This window comes from Eriocheir sinensis, chromosome 16, assembly GCF_024679095.1.
Source record: "Eriocheir sinensis breed Jianghai 21 chromosome 16, ASM2467909v1, whole genome shotgun sequence".
NCBI classification, from domain to species: domain Eukaryota; kingdom Metazoa; phylum Arthropoda; class Malacostraca; order Decapoda; family Varunidae; genus Eriocheir; species Eriocheir sinensis.
Genome location: NC_066524.1, coordinates 20,696,142 through 20,706,012, shown reverse-complemented (window position 1 = coordinate 20,706,012; position 9,871 = coordinate 20,696,142). Strand labels below are relative to the sequence as shown.

Genomic DNA, 9,871 nt, shown 5'->3' with positions numbered 1-9,871 from the left:
TTCTTCATTTCCCATCTTCATATCCCTACCTCATTGCCCTTCTCTTCTGCATTTCCCTTCATTTCCCTTCATTTTCCCTTCTTCTTCATCTTAATACTATTGCTTCATCATTAGGATCACACCAGCATCCCCTTAGAATCGTAACCTATATAAAATGCATTCCTAGATAACTTTGTGGTATTGAACCCTCCCTGTGAGGACTGTTTAAGCCCATCCCGTTGACTCCAGAACCTAATGCAACCTTCCCCTTTAGTGTTAGAACCTTTTCCTGCTTTGCTTTCGAGAATTGGAACCTCTATCGATATTATCATGAGCGATTTCAAATACTCTCTCTCTCTCTCTCTCTCTCTCTCTCTCTCTCTCTCTCTCTCTCTCTCTCTCTCTCTCTCTCTTCAGTTGAATCCAGAACCTACAGCATCCTTCCTCTTTAGAATCAGAACCTTTTTTATAGAGAGAAAATTCGAACCTCTATCAATACATCATGGGCGATTTGAACCTCTTTCCAGATACTTTCTCCCTCTCTCTCTCTCTCTCTCTCTCTCTCTCTCTCTCTCTCTCTCACTCCTGTTGAATCCAGAACCTACAGCATCCTTCCTCTTTAGAATCAGAACCTTTTTTTCACTTTTTTTTTAGAGAAAGAGAGAACTCGAACCTCTATCAATATATCATGGATGATTTGAACCTCTTTCCAGGTACTCTCTCTCTCTCTCTCTCTCTCTCTCTCTCTCTCTCTCTCTCTCTCTCTCTCTCTCTCAGGGGTATTCGAACGGTCACAGGCTGTTCTTATACGCCATTTTCCCTTCCTCAATAAAATCCATAACACCAACTAAAGGAATCACACGCCCTGTAAGGCATTCTGGTCCTTTGTTTCGGGCGCAGTCGATGTGCTTTTGTTTTGAGGGAGGATTCGCTTTTTTTCTCGGGTTTTCGGCTCATTGTTTTGGGCCGTGCATTGTCGGCGTCTGTCAGTTGTTTGGTTACGTGTTGGTCGGCGTCTGAGAGTCTCGTCGAGGTGTGGGATTTGATTTGGTTTCCCCTTATTGGTTATCTTCCTTTTATTGTGTTGACGTGCCAGGGTGTGTGTGTGTGTGTGTGTGTGTGTGTGTGTGTGTGTGTGTGTGTGTGTGCATTTCTTTCCTACGGTTCAACATTACGCCCCCGCATCCTCCCACGCATCCGCTCACACATCCGCCCACACACACACACACACACACACACACACATAGTGATAATAACCGAGATGCTAATCATATATATATTACGGATTGATCATTATTTTCTCTCTCTCTCTCTCTCTCTCTCTCTCTCTCTCTCTCTCTCTCCCCAGGGCGTGCGAGTGGTGAGATAAGAGATAGTTCCCATCGATCTCGGGCGCCGCGTCGCGAGATGCTGGGAGCGAGATTCATTTGTCTGGTTGGAGTATTTTACCAGCAAATCAGATGATGGCTCGAGGACCCTCTCTCTCTCTCTCTCTCTCTCTCTCTCTCTCTCTCTCTCTCTCTCTCTCTCTCTCACCAACCTTCCCTGGTTCACTTCCTCTTGTCTCCTTTTCTCACTTTTAACGATTTTCCTTTTGCACACACGCTCATGCAGGTACACACGCCACACACACACGCACACACGCACACGTGACACAGTGCCAGCCCCGGGGCGACCGTGGGCAGGCGGGTGCCCCGGGCGGCGGGCGGCGGCGGCAATCAATGGCGGGGCCTCACCTTGCCGGGCTGTCCCGCGGCGGGGCGCAGCGTGGCGGCGCGGCGCCGGCCACCGGCCCGCCCACCCGCCTCCTGCCGCCGCTTACAGCACTCCGCTGCGCCGTTAATTCATGGGGACGCCCGGCCCCTGCCCCTGGAGGAGGCGCGGCGCCGCGGGGTCAATACTGGGCGGCGCCGCCCCAGCCGTGCCGTGCCCCGGCTGCGTGAGGCCCAGCCCGGGGCGGCTTAGCTCATTGCGGCCGAGGGGCTGCGGGGCGGCGGGAAGGGCCGGCGGCGGGGGCGGCCCGGGCGCCGCCGCCTTGATGTGCTGGGCTGGCTGGGCCGCGGGGCCTCACGTGCGGAACATTCCTGGCGGGGCGGGGCGGGGCGGGGCAGGGCTGGGGGGAGGGGGGGTGAGACGGGGCCGCGGCGGCGTCCTGCAGCAGCGCCGTCAGGACCGTCGCCTGCCTGGCCCGGGGGCGCCGCTCCTGTCCTGGCTACAGCCCTGGCGGCGGCGGGCGGCGTGGCGGCATCACCCTCAGGCCTGTGGGCTGCTGCTCCTCGCTCACACGGCGGGAGGGCGCGGGCCTCGGCAGCGCGGCCGCCACAGTCGAGCGCGAGGGCGTAGCGGAGCACCTGGCCAGGCCCCGGGCGCGGGCGAACTAAGTCAGTGCCACTCGCTTGGCACCCGCCGCCGCGTACGCTTGCGCCGACCGCAGCCGCTCGGCTGCCAACCGCAAAATACATCTGATTTCCCTCGATTATTTTTTTCATGGAAGGCCAGCGAGGAGAAGCGGCATTTTTAGGAAAGGCAAGAGTTAGCCCCGGGGAAGGCCAGGCCCCTTGGCCCCGTGGCCGCAGTTGCGGCCACTGGGGGCGGCGTAGGCGACCCGACCCGCGGCAGCAGTGGCTGGGGCTCCAGCGTAGTGCCGGGCCGCCGCCGCCGCCTCCAAGCGACGGTCCAGCAGCACCAGATCGGCACACTCCCACACCGCCAGCCGCCCTCCCACACTCGTTCGCTGCCCGCTGCCTTGCATCGCACCCCGGGGCTCCCACGCCCTCCAAGAGCCGGGCAAATGTCCCACAAGGACCCCCAGGTTGCCCCGCCCCGCCCCGCCCGGCAGCCCGGGACCCGCCTGGCTTTTAAAGCCTGTAGACACAACCCACCCGACCCAGCCCGCCGCGCTGCCCCCTGCCCCCCGCTGCCCTACCCCGACCACGGCCCCGGGCTGACGGCTTGTGGCCTGACAGACTGGCTGGCCCCCCGTACACACACACACACACATGCAAACCAATATATATATATATATATATATATATATATATATATATATATATATATATATATATATATATATATATATATATATATATATACAAACACACACACACACGTACACACACATACATTAGACCTACACTGTACCGCATACTCAACCATTGTATATTGATTGTATTACATATTTATTCTTGAATGAGAAGTTTCCGTTAATGAAACACAACGTCCTGTTCGCTGCCATCGCCTCCTCAACGCTCTGTACGTTACGAGAATTTGAGGTTGTAACGCAATTTGGACATCAAGCAAATATTAATTTGATTACAGCAGCTTTATCGTGATTCAATCCTCGCGTTGTTCCGTTACTTTCTTGTCAGTCCGTTATTAATCAAGAAACACCGGAAACTATGTGATAAGGCAATCAGATGTATGCAGCCTGGGGGGCGGGGAGGAACGGGCGGCTGCGGGGGAAGAAGAAAGAGCTCATTGTGGCGCAAAGAATGACTAGCGCGCTCATTACTCGTCCTGCTAACATATTAATAGTACAGTGACGCAGAATATATCCGTTAGGGGGAAATGAATCTATGGTATTCTTTTGGTCCACCGCGAAAGCCGTTGAGTAATGTAAACGTGGATAGCTGTGTCCGTAGAGTTTACCGCGTCACCGCCCAGGCAAAATTTTGCTTGCAACACACTAAATATCTTGTAGGCCGTGAAAAGGAGCGCCATTCCGGAGAAATCTTGCTGAAAACCCTTCCCCTGATGCGTTTGAAGGGCTAAATGTGGCAGGAGACTTCCCAGGACTTCATATTGCTGAACTAAACGCAGCTACTTTACAGAATTTGCTGCGTTGGCTCCAGAAATCTGTTGAGAACTACCCCCTGTTGCTAAATATAAATGATTAATAGATTAGTGACCCCAACTTTACCTAATACTTCATGTTGCTGAACTAAAATAATGTATCTACTCTTGCAAACTTTCCCTAGAAACTGTGTCTGTTTTAGTGTTTTGTTTTGTATTTGTAGATATACTCTACTCTCTCCTCCTCCCTCCTCTATTATATTTCTATATCTACTTCTCTCATTGGTTTCTCTTCCATTTTCTCTTTCTTAGCATCTCAGGTGTTTGGGGTGTTGGGGTAGGGGGGGGGAGGGGGGAAATGTTGAACCAGCGGCTTAGTGTCCAAACTCTTTCCTCTCTGTCTAGCTCCTCTCGTAATAATAATAATAGTTTGGGTGTCAAAAGATATAGTTAACCTCTCATGTAGCTGTTACTTTTTTAGCCCTTGAGTTTTGTGGCTGATTAGGACCATAAAGCCATTGCCAAGTTCTAGTCTCGTCAGGTCTGGGTTCGGTAAATTCTGTGTTTTACTACGAGACAAATTTGTGAACGTAAAACTCACTAAACTCAAGGTCTCAACAATTTATAATCTGCAAAACCTATATGAATCATTGTATTCAGTTTTTTATATAACACTTATTTGTAAAGAGGTTTTGTTAGAAATGATATTTTTGTTTAGCTTTTCTTGTGAGATACTGCCACATTATAATTTTCCCATTAACTCATTAGGTTTAGTAATTCAAAGCTTCAGGTAACTCCATGGTCGTAGGTGTGTCAATCAATTCATACACACTGTCCCAATTAGTATGCTTCAGGATAATCACGAGTCAGTCAAAATACAAACTTTTCAACCTTTTTTTTATAACGCCATTTAATTTTCATTGCTCAGGTTTAGTAATTCATACAAAGCTTCAGGTAACTCCAAGGCTTATTGATAGAGCCAGTATTCGCCCTTCAAATCTTTCCTTACAAAACAACTCTTCCTTTCTGCTCTTCTCTATTAATTTTTCCTTACTACTTCTCTCACCTATTTTCTTCTCTCCTTGTCTTTCTCCTCTTCTCCTCTATCCATTTCTTTCCTTTCTTCTCCTCTCCTCTATCCCTTTCTTTCCATTCTTCTCTTCTCCTCAATCCATTTCTCCTTACTACTTCTCTCACCTATTTTCTTCCCTCCATGTCTCTCCATCCACTTGTTTCATCTCTCCTTGCTTTCTCATCTCCTCTCTCTCTGTCTCGTCTTCCTTCCATCCCCACCTGTTGCTACCTTCCCTCACCTCACCATTTCGCTTCCCCATCTCCAATTGCTTCATCTTCAGCCAGGACCTCATAGCAGAGAATGAAGTACAATTTTCTCAGTAACTCCTCTCTCCGGTTTGGTAATTCAGACAAAGGTTCAGGTAACGCATTTATTTATAGAGACAATTTCCGCCCTTAAAATCTTTCCTTACAAAACAACAGCCAGGACCTCATGACAGATAGATGAAGTAGCCAGGCTGGGACAAGATCATTGGAGAAGAAAAATCATACAAAACATGCAATTATTATATCTTGTACAGTAGAAATATATCACTCTTGTGGATATATCATACAGCCATGAGAGTACAGTTTACAAGTCCTGTATAATGCTCCCCTAGTAATGAAGGCAGAGGTTGTACAGGGGAAGGATAGCGTCTTTGTTGAATAGATGTACAGTCCGGAAATGTTTAGTGTTTTAAGCGTGTCAAATAATTCATACACACCTTCCGAATTAGATGCTTCAGGAAGAATCGTCGTCTAAATACTAACTTATCAACCTTTATTTTCACAGCTCGGAGGCAGATAGCTTCTTTACCGAACAGATGTACAGTCCGGAAATATTTAGTATCGTAGGTGTGTCAATCAATTCATACACATCTTTCAATTAGTATGCTTCAGGAAAATCATGAGTCACTGTCAAAACACTAACTTATCAACCTTTTTATTATAACGCCATTTAATTTTTATCACTCACTTCAGCTCCCGACATGAGTACTGATTGTAAAGGTGTGTACGACTCGAGAGGCTGACAAACACATGTCTTTCAGGAGCGGTGCATGAAGGCTCGGTGCGAGACTCAACTCAAGCAAATTCGGAGGGGCTCAGAGGAGCAGCAGAAGGTCCTGGACGGCCCCCTGAGCCCTGCTGTCATGCACAAGCTGGAGGGCGCCAAGGAGAGACTGCGCCTGATCTGAGACAACCAAGACGACCTCCTCACGGCCTTGGAGGAGGTACGGGAAGTCACCAAGAACCTCCCTGACAACTCAAGTCCGACCCCTGCAATGCTACTGGCCAAGGAGCTTCCAGTAGTGAAGCAGCAACCTGGGCTACAGGTATTAACTCGGATGGTGCCAACACCCTCCTCTATGAAGCTTAATCCCTACGTAATATATATATATATATATATATATATATATATATATATATATATATATATATATATATATATATATATATATATATATATATATATATATATTTTCTACTTTCTTTCTTTCTTTCTTTCTACTCATGCTCATCCCTATACTGTCCAAACCCCTTATGCAAGAGTTAACCAGCATCTTCACTCTTTCATCCCTCACGCTGGTAAACTCTGGAACAATCTATCTTCATCTGTGTTTCCTCCTGCCCTAGACTTGAACTCTTTCAAGAGGAGGGTATCAGGACACCTCTCCTCCCGAATCTGACCTTGCTTTTGGCCACCTCTTCTGATTCTTTTATGGGAGGAGCGATTAGCGGGCTTTTTTTTTTTTTCTTGTGCCCTTGAGCTGCCTCCTTTGTTGTAAAAAAAAAATATATATATATATATATATATATATATATATATATATATATATATATATATATATATATATATATATATATATATATATATATATATATATATATATATATATATATATATATACCTTATTCTTAATGTATTTTTACTGTCGATTAACGATGAAAACATTACCAGTTATAATGTTGGGTTGTACTTTCCCTACAACACATTTCCCTCCACCTTCAGGCTGTCTGATGGGCAGCTCACCTCCTCCTTCAGAGCCGCCCAACACACTCTAGTATTCAGGAAAGCAATGGTAGTGGATGTCTGCCAATTTATAAGCCCCATTTTGATAGTTCTCCTGACAGTTGATTGAAAGGTGCTTACAGATTAGCAAACATATCCTTGCCACCTTTCCCCTCTCATTACAGGTAACTTAGAGCTCTCCCACAACCACATTAGCAACCTTCAGTAACTTAACAAGGTACAGTAACTCAATATAATGGATGGAAGCCACTCTTCGTACTTGTAGGCAACACAATAATGAGTGGTACATACTCACTACACTCGTGTTAAAAATGGTTTCTTCCTCTCTTCTCCCGCAATACACAGAGGCCTGACCTGTCACCACACAGCTCCTGGTAGGTCAACACTGGGTATGATTTATGGCATGCCGTGGGCGAGGGACAGACCTCCACAGTATGGCTGGGCTGGGAAGACGGACAACCATGGCTAGGTACACAAGATGATCAGATCTCACTGGCTGCTCAGCACACAGAACAAAACAAAATCATAAAGGGTTCAGGGTGTAGATTCTTTGGTATGCAACAAAGGTGTGAAGACCCAGGACAACAGCACTGACAGGAACGTAATGTTAGCCTTTACAAACTTCTGGGCATGTGAGGTTTGTATTTAATTATACTTGAAATATAAACAAATAAAACAATGTCACTTGAATAGGCTGTAGGAGGCAGGACGATCACTGCCCATAACCTGATCCACTTGACTTCAGAATACCCTAAGAGTTACCTTTGGCACTAGTTTACTGATCTCTCCTCTGCAGGGTCCTTAACAAACACCCCTGATAATTTTATGCTTGCTTCCTTCTGTGTGTGCATTTTGAGCAGTAACGTCCCAAGAAACTCCTCAGTCAACATTTTCACATAAGCGCTTCATACAAAAATACAATGTGCTAGACTTGTGCAGCACTGAGAGTTTTGTGTCTTGTTTGTGCTGCAAGCAAACCACACATCAGCAGTGAGGTTAGACACCGGGAAACTGTTCATTGTCGCACTTCAGACATGACCGGTGCACATATACACACACACTGCATCGAGGGACACTGCCCAAATCATTACAAAAAACCTGCATTGCATAGCGTATGGGGAAATTATAAACACACACACACACGCTCACACACATCCATACAAAAATAAAATGGTTATATATAATTATGTACATACACTAACACACTGGTACAGCCTTCCAGAAAGTCAGAATTTGTGTATGATTATCACATCAATCAGTGTTGTGTCGCAGAGATGAGGGATGGGCCCAGTGCATTCCCATCTCCCTCCATTACACTGCTGCTGAGGGTGTGAGGGAACCAAATAGAAGGTGCAGGAGGTGGACAGGCTTAGCTACCGACAGGAAGATTAGAAACTTGCATGTGGCACCCAAATCAGAGGTTCGTTGAGTCAAATACGTATCAATCATCAGAGGAAAAAAAAGAGACTCATATAATAGGGTATGAGGGAACCAAATAAGAGGTGCAGGAGGTGGACTGACTTAGCTACCAACAGGAAGGGATCAGAAACTTGCATGTGACGCCCAAATCAGTGGTTCGCTGACTCAAATACGTACTGATCACCAGCGGAATAAAAAGAGTCCTCAAATAATAGGTGGACTGACTTAGCTACCAACAGGAAGGGATCAGAAACTTGCATGTGACACCCTCATTAGTGGTTCGTTGACTCAAATACATATCACCGAAGGAAAATTACCAAGAAATAAAAAAATACAAATTAACAAAGGCAAATCTGGCCGAACGACTCCTCAAATAATACTCTGAATAGATCCGTGGAAGTACATACATCAATTAAATGAATAGGGAAGAAATAACTTGAATTATTACTCAACGCACTAGAGGAGACAAAACTCAACCCAAGAGCTGCCGATATTAAAGTCAAACTAGTTCTCGCCAATGCACCAACGGAGAAGAAACACAAGATCAAGATCGAGATATACGAACGGAGTCTTTCAAACCAAACTGGAAAAGAATAACATGAAATAACACTCACCAACGCACCAGAGTACACAAAACCTAAGGAAAGCTGCCGATATTCCGATATTAACGCCAAACTATTACAAAATGAGACAGAACATGGAATAGCAACCCCGAAAGCCTCTAATGAAAGCAAGTATATTACCACCTCTACCATAACTCACTCATAAAAAGGTATATACGTGAATAGACTTTGATATATACTCAAAACTAATCTGTATTTGATAATAGATTCATTCTTTGGTAATTATAACTAGTGGAAAATTGCTATTACGTAACTAGTGGAAAATCACACAGGGACAACCGATATTTGGATAACACAAGACAACACATCATTACCTAAGGGATGAAGTATATCACACACTCATTTGTATCAAGGGTAACGTGGAATCTCTCTATCACACAGGGCCTTAGGAACACATGTGGGAATCGACGTTGACGTGCACTAAAGCGTCGCAACTTAGACTAATGGCCGGTGGGATGGACTCAAGGACGTGGACCAACGATTCACTGTTACTCAAGGACGTGGACCAACGATTCACTGTTAACCTTTAGACGGCGGTGGAACTCTTATAGACGGTCCAAAATTCAATCAGTTTTGTATGGCAGAAATATAACAGTACTTCCAGATTGCGGTAGAATCAATATATAGACGATAGTTAGAACGCCTCTTATGCGCCGTAACTATATTTATGCTGCGGTCCTAAGGTTGGCAGTGACTATACGTAGACGATTCATTTTGGGGGAGCTCTTCAAATACTGCCGCCGTCTAAAGGTTAAACCAGACACCAAATAGAAGCACATGAGTCCGGGGCAACACAAACTTGGGTATTCCTCCAGCACGGCAAGCAAGGATGTGGCAGCTATAGGACAACATGGCAGGGCAGCCTTAGAGGGTCAGCAGCTACTCACCCCTCGGCACAGTGAAGTTGATGAGACCTTAAGATATAATGAAACTGTATCTAGAAGCCCATAATAGTATTCCCACAGAGTCATCC

General features: G+C 46.0%; 1 protein-coding gene and 1 long non-coding RNA gene across 3 annotated transcripts in view; one reads left to right on the top strand and one right to left on the bottom strand.

The window, feature by feature from the left end:
* LOC126999534 (regulator of G-protein signaling 20-like) overlaps positions 1–2,854 on the bottom strand; it is a 66,230-nt gene extending 63,376 nt beyond the window's left edge. For both annotated transcript variants that reach the window (XR_007753410.1, XM_050862201.1), the window contains exon 1: positions 1,716–2,854. The gene's annotated coding sequence lies outside the window, so the exon portion shown is untranslated. The remainder of the gene's footprint in view (positions 1–1,715) is intronic.
* A 3,720-nt stretch (positions 2,855–6,574) lies between these two features.
* On the top strand, positions 6,575–8,939 carry LOC126999531 (uncharacterized). Its single transcript, XR_007753408.1, has 2 exons — positions 6,575–8,367; positions 8,491–8,939. It is a non-coding gene; the product is annotated as an uncharacterized LOC126999531 (long non-coding RNA).
* Positions 8,940–9,871: the final 932 nt, after the last annotated feature.